A 19,375-nucleotide genomic window follows, 5' to 3' on the forward strand; every position below is an offset into this window, starting at 1 on the left:
ACCGAGGTATTAATGCCGAGAACAAATCTAAGCCTGAAGACGTCTCGTTAGAGCAAAATGCGGTCATTAAAGACCACAACCACTCACTCTTCCGCTTCCCCAATCGCAAGTGCGCAAGCTACCATCTCTCCTCCTTTAGGAAATTCCGACGTTTTCGCCGTTTGTTTGCGGCCGACAGTTTTGCCCCGTTTACGTAGTGGAATTCGGGAAGGAAGAGGGTAACGAGGGGCCGGGATAATCGTAACCTCCTCAATCCAACCAATCCGACACATATCCCCGGGGAATTGCGTCGCCACCGGTCCCGGCCAATTTGGTTGTCTCCCAGTGGCAGGCCTTCGATTCGCGGAGAGGAGCTTGGCTGGCTTAAGGGTGGAAAAGAAGGGATGGAAGGATTTCGCGAGGTAGGGGAAGTGCGTGGGAGCAGAATTCTGGTTCTGATTTCGGCAGTCTTTTCTCCCCCTCTCCCCGCCCGGGAATCTTGAGAGCCTGGGAAAATCTGCCTGGGAATAGGGGGAAGATCACGTATCGTGGAAATCGGACACTCAAAAACCCTCGCCCTTTTCTCTTATCTCGCCCCTTAGGGAAGGGGGACACGAAGAGAGAGAGAGAGACAGAGAAAAAGAGAGAGAGAAAGAGAGATAGAGAAAAAGAGAGAGAGAGAGAGAGAGTGGTGGGAGGCGTAGGGATAGAGAAGATGGAATGACGGAAATCGATCCATTGGGATTGGGAGACCAGTTGGGGAGATGTGGAAATAATAGATGGTCGCGGAGAGGAGCCGGAAGAGGAAGGGGAAGAGGAAGTGATGCGGAGCAGGGCATGGGGGGTAGGTTGGTCTTGATATTGAGATGCCTCGTTAGGGACTGTAACGTCCTTCCAAGACGGGACCCACGTTTACCCAGGAGTAGCCCCCATATGAGGGAACTCAAAAAAAAGACATTTCTTTCTCTTTTATCTGGCCGTTAGATTTCGGCGCCGTAAGTAGTGGACGTACGCGTGTATCATCTCCTGCCGCTTAACAGTTGACACATGCTGAGATTGTGAGAAGTCACCCCTGGGCCTAATTAGCGACCATAGAATTTATTATGGGAATCGGAGTGTTAGTATTCCCGAATTGTGGACGCAGGAGACGTAAAGGGAAATTTCGGATGAAGGATCAGTGAAGTTACTAATGATCTCCAAACATGCTCCGTAATATTTTCCAAGAAAGCGAAGTAATCGTCATTGCGTCGCACCATTTCTAATTCTCCATTACCTTAATGTTATTATGCAATAAATACCAGCAATGTGCATATTCTGAAAGCCCTTATTTAAACTTGTACATGAAGGCAATATTTGTAGCAGATTAAATTAATCACTGATGCTGGATATTTTTTCAAGTTTTAACACAACTTAAAATTCCTCAATTCGTACCGTAATAACTTGTTGGAAATTTCCCAAATTTTAAAAATGTAAAAATATATTTACACATTAAAAAACACCCTAAAAGAGTATTTTTTAAAAATAAAGGAATTTCACTTGATAATTCACTTCATTATTAGTGAATTTTACAGAAACTACCGATACAAATCATGTGAACATACTAAATGCTCCCCTCTACTATATTAGTGTTTGCAAATCATAGCCACTCCCTCCTTACCGGCACTCGTGGCGCTTTTCAACATTTTTTATACTTTCAGTTCTGCAAAAGTATTAATCCTCTTAAAATCTTTAATGAACTGAAGGCATGTTCAGCCACGAAATACGTTGAGGTGTACAAATACAAGTATAAGAACAAACAAAAACGACAAAGAAGAGGTTTATCAATTATCTTCAAAAAGGGATTTATTTAAGAGTGAGTTTCCTGATTTACCGAAATTATCTGGTGCAAAAATATTTGAAGGTATAAAACCTTCAAATTTTTAAGTACCAGATTTTCAGGTAGCCGGATGGTTCACCCACTGGGAGAGACGAGAGATGGAAGGGGAAACTTAAAAACAGACAAAGCAGAGCAATCAATACTGTAAAGAGAACTACAATATTTAATGGTATTTCTAATTCGGTCATACGAAAAGGGATTTTACAAAAAATCATATGAGGTTAGTGAAATTACATGCAATTGGGTAAAACTAAATATTCCCTAGACGCCGAGGGTGACAAGAGGAATTTTTGCTATTTATAACCCTATCGCGTATTGTGCGTGGGAAGGAGCCCTTGACTCTAGTGCTAGTTCTGGCATCTATTTCCCGAATTTTATGTACATGATCCAAGCGACCAATGTATGTTGGAGAGCGAATAACTTGTGAGACCTTGGTGCTGAAAAATGCGGATCTGAATTTATTTAGTAATTTTAACCCTGCATTGAATTGCCTTTCTTCTAATGATTCCCACCCCAACCCCAGAATCATTTCAGTTTTTCTTTCCGTTCTATCGTAAGAGTTTTAAACGAAACGGGATACCCGGCGTTAAACCTTCTTAATTTGCCGATTGAGGCCTTTTTCACTCGGATCCCATACAATACATGCATATTCTAAATGTGGCCTCATAAGAGTGTGGTTACAACGTTCCTTGACCTTGGAGTCATTTATGCCGACAAATTTATCCCAAAAAATATCTAATAAATCCCAATTTTTTACATTCTTGCCCGCAGACTTTTAGAAGTTCGGCCCTTCAAGTTAAGTATTTCGTGAATGAGGTATTTTACTGGGTCAACTACGTCTAGGATAACTCCATTTAATTTGTAAACTAATCCCGTTGATCTTTTAAAGAAATTTACCACCAAAAATTATTAAGGTTTAATGATAATCCCCATTTTGAAAACCATTTAGTAGTATAATCTAGATCCTGTGCTAGACTTAAAAAATCCTCATCCCAAGTATCTCTCGATAAATCACAGTATCGTATTTTTCAATAATTTTTTAAGGATTTTTTCAATTAAATGCAGCATTTAATATATGATACAGGTAAATTTTATGTTGGAGCAATTTATTTGTATCCTTTAAGACTATTAATATTCGCATTTCCTTCGAATATATCACTTAAGAGGTTGGCAGAAAATCTTGACAATCCATCTTTGTGTACAGGGTTAACTATTGAGATATTCAAAAGAAATTTAAAACAATATAAAATTAATGTGGTGTTCAGGATTAATGCTACGGATTTAATTCCTCTGTTTTTGCACTTACAGAACAGATAGGGTCGCCGTGGAAAGAATATCAATTTTGTTCACAATGTCATCTCATATCTGTTTTAAGGCTCTCTGGGGGGGTTTTCTGAGATATTTAATTACAACAGCAGGACATTTTGAAATATATCCTTCTTTTAGGAAAACATTTAAACTTGGTACCATGACTTTTAATTATTTTCATTGAATTCAGCCAGGAGAAAGAATTAACTAGTTTTTTTTAGGCATGCCTGCTATGGTTAATGAAATTACATAAGTGAGCCATGTAGCCAGGCCGAGCAAAATGGAACTTTGCTTGTAACAAGATGGCAAGCAAGGTGTGAGAGGGCCCGTATCTGTCAACAAGGTGAAGTCACCTCTAATTTAAATTCCTTTGTTGCCTGGGCCAGTTTGCTTGGAAACGAAACAATAGGACTTTCACCCTCTCCACAATGGGGGTAGGGAAGGTTAAGAATTAACTGGGACTTCTGATCAAGCCGGCAGATCTACCCAGTCGCCTACTTTTACTTTCCAACCACAATTAATTTTATGCATCCTTCCTTCACATCCCTATTTCTCTACCACCACATTTCTTCATTCACTTTTATCAATGATTCAAAAAAATGTATGCATTAGTCTAAGAATACAACTTATCACAAAAATGCTCATATGAAATCATGCTCTTACAAACTCTTGACAATTGCGATAAATTTGTTTATTAATTAAGCACCATTCTACTGTTTAATAGTGGAATAGTGCATTTTTGTTTGCTACAAATCGATCCTCAATCGCCTTCCACGACATCACGCCTGAATCAATCAAATAACTCGGCAACTAAAATTGAATTTTTCAACTGTAGGCATTAAAATATTTGTTTATTCTTCAATAAAACCTATGAATGATTACGTCAGCTTAAAGAATATTCAAAACTGAAATATTCTAATTAAGATCTGCAATAATTATTATACACACCTGCTACACTCGCGTGGGCAATAATCCATTTTCAAATGTTTACGATCGCGTTTCATTAAAATACGTGATTGGATCAATATTGCAAGGTCCATGTGGTCCATATTTTAGTGAGTACGAAATGTGAAGTATTTCGACTCATACTAAACAGGTGCAAAATGTTTAGTATCAAATCTTTAAGAAGAAATACATTTAAGTGCCATTTATTTGAGTTTAGAATAACTTTACTGGCTCAAAAGCTGCTGCTAAAATGAGATCTCTTATTTACACCTCTATATTTGACCTTCGTTGACATTCAGATACTTTTCCTCCCTATAGAGATTTTACGGACGTATGGAAATGGTACATATTATTTTGAAAACACACAAATAAATTATTGCTCACGCTAAAAATGTTATGAAGTAAAACAGAGGAAAAGTGGTTGCATTAGGAGAAACCAAAAAAGTCGAATGTCTAGTCAGCCACCATTTAAAAATAAACATTACAAAACTTTAATATCTCCACACATAATGCAATCCACACGAATTAGTTCATTATTACTACAAGAATAGGTTTCTAGTTATGCGAAATTTGTCACAAATAGACATGATTTACAAATACAAATATTGAAAGAATGAAGGAAGTAAAACGAGAAAGAAATAAAAGAAATTGACGTGAAAAGTCTATAAAAAATATTTGCAACAGGAAGGAACCATCTCAATTTTTTGAGCAGGTATACCAACACAAATTTTCATACAAACATTATTTACAGTAGAACCACGGTGAACAACTTGCCATTTGTATAGAAAGTATATTTGATGAAGACAGTTGATATATGACAGCTTTTTAACTAATTAATTTTGGCATTCCGGGTAGATATTCTGAATAAATGCTAGAAAGTTTACAATACAATGGGTTAAAGTTTTATCAACTCTTTAATATATCTATCATTTTTTAGAAATATAAGATCTTGGTAGACCGGTGGATCCCCTTAACCCTAATATGCGAATTTACGCACCCTATACGTAGCAGTACTTGCTGAAATCTCCCCTTACCGATTAAACCAACCTTCAGTTTTGTTTTGGGAGTTTATTAATCAATACCACTTCAGAATATTTCACAAAATTAACCTATTCATCTTGGCGGTATGATGATTTGTGTTCCTCGTAGAATATTAAAGAAAACAGGGAAACCTTCAGCAACGACCCACCGTACCCAATAGCGCACCCCATAAATATTGTCTTGACTCTGCTTATGAGCGCAAATTAATGCGTAGTGCGTTTGTTGATCCACACTGAAGAACCAGAATCAAAAATCGAATTGATAAACATGAATTCATTCCCCGAGAGCGCTAACAGGCTGAAGGGTATTGATACATATTTAAACAGCAACTGTCCATACTTCCACTCCTTGCGAATGGAAGGAGCGTAAAGGTTTTACTGATCGTAACTGTAAAACAGCTCAGAAAGGCTAAATTTATGTACAGTCGATACTCACAAGAATATGTTGTCGGGTAAGTAAAAAATAAAGGCAAATAAATTTTTTTTGCATAGCCGTTTTTGTTTACTATTGAGTATATTTAATATTTCCTTAATGTTGAATAATAGGTGAAATAATGCTCTGATGTGAGGAATCGTGAAATACCTACCATTATCCTCTTCATGCTTTATGTAAATACGTGCTCTTGGAGGTAAATTGTCGCATAACTGGGAAAGTAATGATTACGTGTACTGATGACATTCCGGCGCTTACGCTTACCACAAGCGTGGATGAAAGCAGAGTGAGAAAAAGAAGGCTCAATCCCCTAGGATCACAGTAATCTAACTTTTAGTAGAGAAGATTATCTTTGAGTTCACACTATTGTCAGCCCTGATTCCATGATGTCTTGTCTAAACCTAGAGGAGAGAGTGAACATACATGGTAGGATCAAAACGTAGTAGGCCAAAATTTCTGTAGCGCGAACAGAGCGGTGGAGGGGGGTCGGACCACCTGTGCGTGGAAGTGGGTAGTTCATAAAAAAATCTTTTAGAGAATTCAATCCGACTAATTTTTGATCCTACCTCGTTATACCACTCTTCTGTTACTCCCGGTTTTGATATTTCCAAATCATTATCAAAAGAATCAGTCGGGAGGAATCAATCTGGCCCAACCCTATATATAGTCCCTACTTGCTTGGCCCCTCGCTTCCTGCCAGATTAGAACCCAGGTTTACTTATCTTTCGAAAGAAATACTAGTCTTTTTGACTTACATTTATCAGTAATGTGCCAAAAAAGGCAAATAAAAAAACAAATTTCACATATACAAACCACCGGAGGAACAACTAAAGAATACGAGGGCGTGACGTAAACTTTAAATTATTACTAAAAAATAATCTTGATAGAAGCTAAATGTTTGTCATTCTTAAGAATTCTCTGCCAAGTTATCATCCATAGTAATACATTTCTACCGACGTTTCTTGACTTTTCGGAGGCCGTCATTGTAGAACTAAGCAGATTGCGTCCAAAACCATTGTCCCACCTCTTTAATAACATCCTTTGTGTTGCCAAATCTCAGACCCGCAATTTGTTTTAGGTCTAGGAATATAAAAAGCCGCTTGGAGTGGAATCGGGAGAATAGGACGGATGTGGCAACATTTTTAAGCTACTTCGCTTTGATGCTAGTGGTGACGTTGTCACCACTAGCCTGCCGATTGCAGGTCGTGTCGTGTTTGCTTCTGGAAAGGAGACAGTAGTCGTGAAACTCAGCGTGCTGACACCTTTGGCAGGTGCAGTTCTTCCTGAATAATTTCCCACACAACTACCATAACTAGGATCAGTCTCATTCAGACCATTTTGATGGTTGCTCTTCGTCATAATAGAATAAAGTCCTCCGCTTTCTTCACTGTTGCAGCAGCATCCGCTAGTGATGTTCTTCCACTTCTTGGATCGCCCGGGAGGGATATGTGGCCAGTTGGAAAATTTATTTTTACATCGCAACCGTTTCATATGCCGGACTATAATTTCCACAAATAGCGATCATTTCATGGTGGATTTTTCAGGTTCTGTAACCTTTCAAATGAAGGAACTTAATCACACTACGAGCCTCTTTCTTCGACATAATCTTAATTACTTCAATCTATGGCTTCTAAAACAAAAAAGATCAACCCTGATAGCTGTCATTGACCACATTATGCACATAAGAATCGATCAATTTGCAGAATAAATTCATCCGGATATTTACGTTATTTCTTCGTAAGCATTGCTAAAAAAACGATTCCCCCACGGATATTCGAATCAATGCTTTTTAGTAACTGATGTTTAACGTTCACTCGCTGGTGTTCTCGCTAAAAATATTTTTCCTGTAAATAATTTAGTGCCTATTAACCTCTACTGTATCTGCATTAATTTAGAAAACAATCAAGGAAAATTATCGTTCTCACTAACCCAGGGAGTTATATCATAAATATGTAATGTGTACTCTTTACGCCACCGATCTTACACATCACTGAAACAGGGAAACTCCGTATGTTTAGTGTCAGACATGATTTCATGAAACGTTAGCATAAGAATTGGGGTTTATTGCTTAATTATATTAAGCTACAGACAGCAATCCCTCCTACTTACAACAGGTAGGCTCTTTAAAATAATACATTTGACTCACATATCGATAATGCTTTGAAATTTCCTTTCCATTTAGCCAAAGAACCAAATACTGTTCCAATAACACAATTCATTCATAGACAATATTTCATGGTATACATACTACATTGATCAAAAATTTCCCGGAATTTATTCAGAAAATTAAAAATACAAGTTTATTCATCTAAATCTATATTGTCCCCTTCAAAGTAATCCCCATCGACTGCAACACACTTATGCCAGCGCTTGATCCAATCCTCGAAACATTTTTTATATTCGGTTTTCGGTATGTCCATCAGTGCTTCCTGCGATTTTTCCATTACTTCCTCTCGGCTGCTAAAACGCGTTCCCCGTAATGGTTTTTTAACTCGATTGAACAGAAAGAAGTCACAGGGAGCCAAATCAGGTGAATTCGGTGGCTGTTGGATGGTATTTGTTGCATTTTTCGTCAAAAAATTACGAATAATGATAGCACTGTGCGACGGTGCGTTATCATGGTGCAAAATCCACGAGTTTTCTGCCCACATTTCTGGTCTCTTTCGGCGAATTGCTTCACGCAAACGTCTCATAACGCCCAAATAATACTCTTTGTTTACTGTCTGGCCTTCTGGCAAACATTCATGATGCACTACACCGTTGTAATCCATGAAAACCGTCAGCATTGCCTTCTTTTTTGACTGAAAACGACGTGGTTTTTTTGGTCTCGGCTCATTTGGTGAACGCCATTCACTTGCCTGATGTCTGGATTGCGTGTCGTACTCATAAACCCACGTCTCGTCTCCAGTAATGATCCTTTTGATGAATGTGGGATCGGATTCAGCCTCGCAAATCATGTCTTTTGCGACGTCAACATGGTCTCTTTTTTGCATGAAATTGAGGTACTTTGCTGCTACACGACGGAAACCCAAATCATTAACCACAATGTCTTGGGCGGATCCATAGGCAATGTTCAAGTCCTCCGCTATTTCTCTGATGGTTAATTTGCGGTTATTGACCAACATTTCTTTTACTTTATCAATTTTTTCACCGACTTTCGATGTCGATGGTCTGCCACTGCGTTCATCATCTTCGATTGACTCACGACCACTTCTGAACCGCTCGTGCCACTGGTAAACGACCGTTTTTTTTAGAGAATCGTTGCCGAAACACTTTTCCAACATTTCCAACGTCCGTGCGCCACTAAATCCGTTTTTTACGCAAAATTTAATACAAGTTCGTTGTTGCAAATTTAAATCCATTTCTGCAATTGTAAAAAATCGCCAACACACACAGAGATAGATGTACTCTTGGCTACGTAACTTTTGCAAATGTCAAGTTATGACACTAAGATTTAAAGGGAATATCAACAACAGATGTACCAATTTAACAAAAAAAACAGAACTAAAATCGGAACGATGGGAGCGCCACACGGTGGTTATTCCGGGAACTTTTTGATCAAGGTAGTAGAGTACATTTTTGCCCGAAAAAAGTATCAATGCTCTGATAATACACAAGCTAGAAGAATTAACGAAATAATATTTTTACAGATATTGGGCATAATATTTTATGTAGTAATATCTTCCGTTGAGAAGAGAATTAATAAAAATTGCATCGGCTTGATTAGTGCAAATATGTGATGTGGAAGTTTGTTTGTATGTGATGTGGAAGCGCGCAAGAATATTTTGTCTCTCATCTGGTTTTATAGTGCGTGTATGATGTAATTTTCGTTGTAAGAGTTATCTTTGATTAAACTTGACCGTTGCCACCAGGAAAATCGCCTGATTGCAACGAAAAAAGAAAATAAATAGATATCTTGAACATTTAAAATTGTCAAAGCAATCTTTCCAGCACTTGCGATTTTCATTTTCAGCAGTTCATTACTCCAGCAACAACTGAAACCTTTTGATAACTGCGATTTGTTGCACTCAAAATTACGAAATGAAAAAATTGCAAGATTTAAAGTGCGATTTAACTACTAGGTGTCCACGATTTTGTGCTAGATTTCACATATGTTCTTTTTTCCCATACCTTCGGCTGCATCGTGGACGAATCAAAATAATGTGGAAGAAATACCGTCGAATTTGAATGGGTATTGTCGAATTACTAAGGCTCGAGAATTAATATGAAAAACTGATCAATTTTTCTCAAAATATTTTATCGTATTCTATTTTTCGATTATTTTAAAGCATATCAAGTTGAAGAAATAAATATTGGTAATTTGCTTAAAATTTATTTTTTAATAGAAAATAGACCCATATTTTGCATATGTATAATCTGTATACTGTTCAGAACTCGTGGCTACATGTATGCAAATTTCAATGAGAGAAAATCTGAATTTTACTTTAAAATTTTGGGTTGAACCCGAATGATTTTTTGGGATTTCGCTTTTAACAGGCTCTGCATGAGATCTAGCTCGTGCTGGAAAACAAATCGGGCATGAAAATATTTGTATTTCGGCGAATCAAAGTATTTTCATTCTAAAATTTACTGGTTAAATCACTGAAATACACTAGGTATTATTATTATAATTATGCATAAAAAATCTCATCTCCCTTACAAAATACAAATGTAACCCCATTTCGAAGTAAGCGTGTGATCATGTGAAAATTCAAATCCGATCACTGCTAATATTCGACATCCTGCTCATTCCAGAATCTGAACATACACCGACTCCAGTCATTTAGCTGGAAAGAAAAAAAGATTAAGATCGGAGACAGCATTTTAGAGGCATAATGCTCCGAGGAGAGTTGATAGGTGGAAGTGATGGAAAAATTCTCAAAATGCTATTTCTTGTTCCCTGTGATATATCGCACATGAACATCTTTTGACGTCACCGGAGAGACGCGCATATTTTTCAGTGAGAAAAAGATAAAGCACTCAAAATGATAATTCTTTTAATATTATTTCGAGCTAGTTATTGTCAAAACCGAGGTTAGCATTTTAAGGATTGCCACAGGCGGAGAAACATGAGGTAAAATGCACTAAATCGACTAAATCAGATCTGCGTTGCGCTAGCATCAAGTCTATAAACCTAAAAAAAACATGACCCAGGCAATTGCCATCTTTGCAAAGGCCCTCTACATCGCCTTGAATAGACAGGACGACACAATTAACATTAGAGGGTACTAGACGAAAGGAGTGAGAAAACTTTGTCGGAGAATTTTGCTTTAAATTTTAATCACGTTTGACTTTGAAAGATGGAAAGGTCTTTTGCCACGTGTGAGATTCTTTCCCATCCCTCTCTTTCCTATGCCTACCAATACTAAACTTTCCAAACCTTTCGAATATGGTGCAGACCTTCACTTGTCTTCCTTTTCAAAGCACACATGTGGGATAGCATTACTTAAGTTAGTCTAAATATTCCCAAGCAAAGTGAAATTTGAGGATGACACTATTTTTGCTTATTCTCTCTCTGCCTCTCCATGCCTCCAAAGGAAATGCCCCTGAAAAAGTATGTGGTTGGATATGGACAAAACAAGGATTTCATGTATGATATTTCGTAGGGCAGTTTACTGCATAGTATTGGAGTGTAAGCCAGAATCATAAATAGAGGGATTTGTTGTGTGCATTACCACATGTTCTCTAAGGTATTACGCACCCTGAAGGATATCAGTAAAAATGACAAAAAGGAAGTCGAAGTTCAAAAAGGTGTTAATGAGTATTTATCCTAAAATATGAACGATAACAATCGCGGAGTGTATTAGATTACATTGTATACGCATCACGACAATCCCATTTAAAATTAAGGCTGGTTGATTTTTTTCTCGGAATCATAATTTCGGGGAAAACCGGAAATATTCCTCTCGCTCCGTATCGATCCAATTCGAACGTATTGGGACTTAACTCCACATGATTCCTATCGCCTTCGATCAAACAGGACTTTATTTTGACAACTACTGTTTTCTTCAGTATATTAATAAGTATTATATAAATTATTTTATTATTAAAAAAGAATAAGTGAAAGTTCTTGGAACAATTGAAATACAGGTATGTCGGTTACAGACTATTAATGCAAGATTCTAGTAATTATAGCGATATATTCCGCAAATCACAAGAGTATATTTCGTGTGATTGGAGGAATGAGCCTCGCTAGTTCATACAAAATATTATACATAGTCGTACAATGTCGCACATACACGATCTTCAGATGATTTTAATCAAGGCAAGATGGGTCTTCATACGCTTTGTAGAGTATACTCGTATGGGATCGGCTTACATATGGTTTTTACTTTTATATGGCCTGGCTTCATAAGGTTCTGTGAGTCGAATAGTTCATTCACGCCAAGCAACTTCTCAGACACGTCTTGGATGTGAAACGGGAGAATGGCAGACCCTGGAATGAGGACCTGGAAAACCATTGTTTCCAGACGTACTTGGCGGAAGGCATTTGGGGCCGCTCGGGCAGCTAAGTCTTCTCATCTGTCGCCGTAATCCTTGCCTCGCCTCGGCCCAGATGATTTGGAGGCTGAGAACAACTACACCAACGCATTATTTGAAGCAACCAGCGGTGCGGGAATTCGTGCGAACTTGTGCCCAGATGCAACTACGGAAGCTAGAGTCCCGGGAGAAAAATGGGAGAAGATGAATGGAAGGGGACTCCTCCTTAGGGAACGGAGGACGAAAGAGAAAGGATGTGGGCAGGATTCTAAAAACCTTTATTCGAGAGATAACGGGAGAAGGGGAAATATGAAACAACGTTCTCCATGAAAAGTTTATTCTCCCTCGTAGATGGAAGATCGAATAACGTGAGAGATAAGATAACTGAGTGCATATAAGTTTAAGGGCTCAGGAAGCTCGATTTTCTAAAACAGAGGAGTTATCTCTTGGACGATAACTCCCCCACCTCGCTGGAAACATTGAAAAAGTACGAGTAAACTGGAACCCATCGTCCGTAGAAGGGCAGGTTAGATGGAATGGACAAATTCTCGGAAGGGTGGGTGGAGGGGGGGGTTTAGTGAATCAAGGGCAAAGCCAAAATGTCGTCGACGGTGTATCAGTACCACGTCAAAATGGCAGTTGCTAAAGAAGCTATTCCGCGGTGCTGGGATCTTGGGGAAGGGAAGATAGTGGGAGCATGTAACGTCACATATTTACCTCTACATTCGAATCACAGAGTGCAAGTGCATAAAGGTATGTATGCGATGGCATTACACGCGTTTCTAGTCTTGCGTTCTCTCGAGACCGCTCCCTCGAATAGTCACTCGAAGGTCAGAACAAAGAAAGTGTGCGCTGCGTAGCACATGTTATTACTGGCTTGCGCGATAAGTAACTGCGAGATATAAGAGTCGAAGGTACCGAATAAGCCTTATGGGGTTCCCAATTCCAGTTTGAGGGCTCCGCAGGGGCTGAATGAAATGCCCCGTGACAACATTTCTCGGAAGAAATGCGGATTGCACGCAGCGATGGCAATGTTTGGAGGATGATCTCCACAAGTTAAACTCAAATTCCCATTAGCCACGAGAGAAAAATTTGAGCGAGGAGTTTCGATGGATCACTAATCTTCCAGATTTCCCAAAATTACTCCCAAATGTATAAACGGAATGTAATCGCGTGCTAGCAATACAGGAGAATATACCTATAGGGAATATCTAATTTTCTTTCTTCTTCCACAGATTAAATTCGTCAAAACAATGCGTATATTCTTATGATTCATGCCCAAATTGAAGACTTTTTGAGGCAAGAAGTGGCTTCAGAGCTACTCAGATTTAAGATTATTTTTAGAGAAAATAGTCTTTTCAAATTAGGCCCATATACCAAGAAATTTCACGAGCCCTCTCTTCGACATTTCGCATATATTATATAAATGGGAATGCCAATAATGATAAAATAATAAAAATGCACAATTATTGAAATTGGGAGACGGTTCACCACGTGAAAACATCTTGCCTCCTCTTAAAGGTCAAAACTTTCATTTCACTAATAAGTCTCTGGATGAACAAAATAATCTTCTAATAATCTAAAATAAATAAATAATCTAAAAATACCCTTCTCTACTAGCGAATTTATGCTACAATCGGAATTGAATTCCCGCTTCTGCTTTTTTAAACACGTGCTCCAAATAGTCCACGTTTCAGATATTCGTGTTTAAAATGAAAAATGAAATACTATTTCATTACCTAAAATTGCGGGGTTTCGCCCCTCTAAAATTTCTGTACGTATTTAATTTCAAAATTCATCTCCAAATAATGTAAACATTTCGTTTAAAACGACAATACAAGCTTGGCTTGTAAAGTTAAGTGTCGCATGAAATTGCATTATCTGTAGTGACAGATAAATTTTCGATTGTGACAGCTTATATTTTGTGCCTTTAATCCACTCAATCGATGAAAACTTCAATTCTACAATTCACTCAGTTGGGCGATTCAGATTCCTCCTCCAAACATGGGGATACCAATGAGCTTGGAAGGGATTTATAAAAAAACTAAAAAAGTTAATCCCAGCAGCCATATGAAAGATTCGTCGTTGGAGTGGGTCTCGACGAGGCTTAAACAGTTCTTGTGAAGTAATACAATACCCCCCCCCCTTACCTACAATGTTACAGCGGGGTTCAACGCGTCAAGCTCTAATCTAACTTCGTAAGTTTACCACATTCATTTCTCTCTTCGGACTATGAACTGGAAATTCGAGACGAAGAAGTATCTACTATCTAAGTCCACTCCACATTCTGGCGGAAGATGGAAGTGACTGGAGCGGATCCCGCCCAGTTTCCGAGGTGTTGAAATTACCTTAGAGGAATGCGAGGTGTGCTAACCGCCCAGTACTAACACACATAATACAACATCCCACTCTGTGAGCGGAGGGGAAGCATGGATTTGATGGAGTGTTTTGCATGGAGTGTTTTGATTGGAGGGGGATTAGTGAGGGAGGGGACGCCGAATGTTTGGACGACGGCGCGAAGTGGCAGAAGCCGAAGTTTGACTGCTCTATAAGAGGCAAGGGTGTTCATCAGACTGGCACCCCCGAGGGGCAGGGGAATGGAGGGAGGGGGGCCAGCTGAGGCGGAAGGTCTGACGGGGGGGCTTGATGGCGGTGGCCGGGTGGAGTGTGTCGAAGGACGTAGTTTTTAGAGTAATGGGGACATTCTTGGAAAGAAGCGAAGGGCTGGCATTGAAGGCTCGCACTCAAGCAAGTCGATTGGAATCCAAGGTGAAGTTTAAGTCTTTAGCAGTATCGGAAAAAATCCTATTATGTCAGAATCGCGTCACGCGGAGATGGGAACAGCCTCATGCTGTTGTCACTCGTTTAAGCCTTACTTTCTCCCTCTCCAACCACTCCCACATCACACTCTATTCACAGCTTATTCCAGTTTGGCGTGTTTACCCTTCGACAGGGGTTACGTTTACTGAATGCGCGCTCACTGAAATGAAACTATTTTCCCGATACCCTTTTTACAGATTGAATTAAAATCCACTGCCAAATACATTACACAAGAACGGTATGCCTACACTATCGTTTATTGTTGGTATACTTTCTTCTGGTAGCAATTTACACGCACTGCAACCATTCTTACGACAGAGTATCCCAAATATGATACTTGATTTGGGGAACAGGAGAAGACTAAAGACTCAATCACGCCCCGTGAAATAAATGGGCATAGTAACTACCCGTATAATCTTCGGTTTCTCTTCAATCCCCACTATATCCCACATTGCTGTCCGCTTCAAACACTCTTTACAAATCTGTGCTCCACTCACGTCGACTGGATTACTTGAATCGCTTTAATTTTCTCCATCCTAAAACTTTTAAATCTATTTAACACGATAATATACTCATAGTAGTAGTAGTATGTAGGGGAGGCGACCGACAGCTGAGGTCATTTGCGCCATAGGGGATAGACAGGAAAGGATGAAGGGTGGAGAGAAACCCGGCGTCGGCATTAACCTACTCTTTACGAAAGGCGCCAAGGGGTCCGCAGCTTAACGTCCCATTCGACGGACGGCGTACTCACTCAAAGGGCCCTCCACAAAACACCTCAAGTAGGGATCGAGATACCTCTGAAAAAAATATACTCGTTTGTGTGTGTGTATATATATATATATATATATATATATATATATATTTATATATATATATTTATATATACACACACACATTCAAACACGAAATCCCGCCAAACGGCGAACAAATACTCATTTATATAGAAACAGAATATATATATATATATATATATATATATAGAGAGAGAGAGAGAGAGAGAAATATATACACACACACATACATACATTTCTATATGTGTATATATATATATATACATATATATTACATTAATTTACTTCTTTTCTTCCAAGGAGCAGTGAATATTTGCATACATTAACTTAGCCTAACAATGCCTTTCATTTGCAACCCGTGGAAGATAAGCCTGTGAGCTTATCTTCTACGGATTACGAGAGAACTCACATGAAAGATTCCTTTCATGTGAGTTCTACCTCAACTATCCTCTTTTTAATTATAACTTCCACCGTTTTTTCACCTGCTTGAATGTGATTACTCATTAGTCTTTTATGAGAATCTAAAGTAGCATTACCTTGCTGGTAACAACCAGCTTAGTGGAGAAAGTGGAGAAGGTTGTAAATCAGAGCCGTCCGTCCTTAACCATTAACGTCATGATACCGAAGAAAACTCATCGAAACTGAAATGAGGGAGTCTATAATTAGTTTATTCAGTTTTTATAGGGTCATGCCAACGGTGTGAAAGAAATTGTTAATTCGGAGTGTTACTCGGAGGAAAAGTTAATCGTTGTCTCTCATGCCATTTCAAATTTTTTATGGAAGAAAAAAATGCCTTTTAAAATTTAAGTGAACTGCAAATAACCCTATTTACGTCAGAAACAAGCTCAAGTTTTATATAATTGGTATAGAAAGTTTGTTTAAAAAGTATCGGAGACAATTTTCTCCTGACGTGACTGTACGTCACTGCGCGCTCGCACAGGGCAGGATCGTTGGTGGTGGCCTGACCTTCAATTCATGCCTAGTGCTAATCGCCTACGAGCTTTCGTTCGGGCTAAATTGTATTTTTAGTGGACTTATGTCGAGTGACTCCGTTCAAGCACAAAATGCAGCGAACGATTGAACAGCGGTAAGCCATCAAATGTTGTTTTTGACTGGGGAAATCGAGTACAGAGACGTTCAGAATGAGGTCCCAAGTGTTCAAAAGAGAAAAGATATCACAAAATGCAGTTTAAAGTGGCAAGAGTTCATCAAAGAAGGCCGAGAGAGTGTGCAGGACGATCCTACTGCTTGATAGCCGTCAAGAACCGATTTCAACGTAGTTAGTAGTTTTTTTGGGGAGGAAATCGACAGCGGAGGTCTTTGCACCATTTAGGATGGATGGGAAAGGAGGGATGGAGAGAAACCCGGCGTCGGCTTTAGCCCACTCTTGTCAAAAGCTGCCAAGGGGTCCGCAGCTTAACGCGTCATCCGACGGACGGCGTACTCACTCGAAGTGCTCTCCACAAAGCACCTCAAGTATGGTTCGGGAGGTAAGAAATAAAATATGAGTAAAATGTTGTATGTACACGTATACCTATTTCATTGTCTCATTAAAATGAATTCCCTTAAGCAAAAATTATCTTCGTTAATTTACCTCGTGTTAAACGCTGTCGACATCTGATCATCACACGATCTAAGAAAAAGTGAAAGATACCATTTTCTAATTTTGAGCGAAATGATACGTGCGTAAGTTTTAATTCGCGAATATCACTTCATACGTGGAAGTAAGTTTTGAACGTAAGTTATCACTTAAGCCAGCACTCTCAGCGCTCGACTTCGAGTTCCCCCGGCGTAGGAAACGATTCGACGGGATACGCGGCTGGAGGATACCGGTTAAAAAAAGAGCGATTGATTTTTTGGGAATACAGTAAAAGTAAAACCCTTCGAAAGGGGAACCGGCAAGCGCTCTTGTGGACGGGCTTGGAAGGCGAAGGTAGGAAGATCGTACGGAGAGGAGGAATGAAGAAGGCGTATTGGATGTTGGAGGAAGGAACGTTTTAACACCTTTGTCGTATCGGCATCTAATCCGGGGCAACTGGAGCCTGAGGACGAGAGCGGGAATATCAGGCACCTCCGCCCGGAACATGGTTCCACCGGCGCATTGCAGGTTGCAGGTGGGTGTGAATGACGACGAAAAAAAGTGATGGATAGACTCGCTTTCGCGTTACAAATGCACGGAATCCTTTCTTTTCCCAGCAAGAGAGAGGACAAAAATGCAGGAATTTATTTCTCTTGTCTGGTCGTATCTTTGCTCTGACGAAAAACAATACGGAGGGCGGAGAGGCGTGTAGGCGGTGGCGTACGGTGAGGGATCCTCGATCCTTGTGAGAGAGGTAAGAAGGGATTTTTATTAAAGTATTACACTCGAAACTACGAGGGGCCGGAGGCGGGACTGTGGGGGCAGGGACCTCTCCTCCTTTCTTCGCCTCAATTGATTCTTCGAAGGCAAGGATTTCGCAAGTGAGCCTAGGTATTCCGACGTTCGTGTTAGTGCCACTTGAGCGACTTATGGCCAACCACTGACGGGTGAGAAGAGTGAGGAAGAGCAGATGGAGGCGAGCGTTGATGGGAGGAAAGAGGTCCATGGAACGCGGAGAAAAAATTGAATACAGAGCAGGTTATTTATATCTAAGGTAAAAAATATAGAATACATAAAAACCGGTTAAAAGCTTGGCATTTATAGCAGTTTACAAATTTCGTGGGATTATATCTCTCACTCTCTATCTCTCAATAACTATCTTGGCGGAAGACGCCTGTGCTGAGGGATAGAGAGAAGAAAATATGTCTCAGTTATGTCAGCGGAGTAGTCACCGATGTGATGTAGAAATGCATGATTGGCTATGTAGGTCTTTTTTTCTCTGGTGATTAACTAGTTAGTTAAAGTCCTTTATTCGCATCACGCAATGAAATTATTATCTAAAAGTAATTGTCAAATAACCCATTCATGTACATGTGTTCAGACATTTCACCATACAGGCCCAAAGGAGGTTTTCAAAAGTGTTGTTAAATGTGTGAAACTAGTCCAGTCCTTAGAATGTGATTTTTTGGTCCCTAAATCCTCATATCCCTAGAATATAATCAAGATTACACATATTATACCTTAGATTTTTCTCAGTGGAACAATATTGAACCTATTAGTTTTTCGTCATCCCTAGCGTTCACCTTAAGATTCATGAGTTTTATTCAGGTCACGCAAAGTATTATTTAATGAATGATAGCGCTAGGTATTAATTAGTGATGGAGTTTATAGACTAAATTTTTGCCTCAACAAGTTTATTTCTCTATATTTTTAAAATTTTCGTTTCTACTACCCTTTCTCAACAATTTTATTTGGAATAAATATTTCCAGTGAAGCTGAAGTTTCATGAGTATGAAAAATCGTCGAGAAAGATCATAAGGGCATCAATCTATACGGTAAAATACATAACAAGCGTACACGTAAATATACGTACAGTAAATAGATTACAGCATATAACTTACATATAAGTATACTTGCGGTAAAACACATAGTGTTTCCTATTGCTTGTTATTGGAAACTTATTATCGCACTATTTCGTTCTCACGTCCCTATTTACCGATTCATTTCGCATTTGAGTGAATAGGTCATGCGTAATGTGTGCAGGAGCTGTAAAAATTACTAGCCTTACGTACTCAAGAAAATGTGAAGAAATCTTTTGAAAGTCTATGAGGTAGAAAGTTACTA

This window comes from Hetaerina americana, unplaced genomic scaffold, assembly GCF_022747635.1.
Source record: "Hetaerina americana unplaced genomic scaffold, ioHetAmer1.1.p SCAF_3, whole genome shotgun sequence".
Taxonomy (NCBI): domain Eukaryota; kingdom Metazoa; phylum Arthropoda; class Insecta; order Odonata; family Calopterygidae; genus Hetaerina; species Hetaerina americana.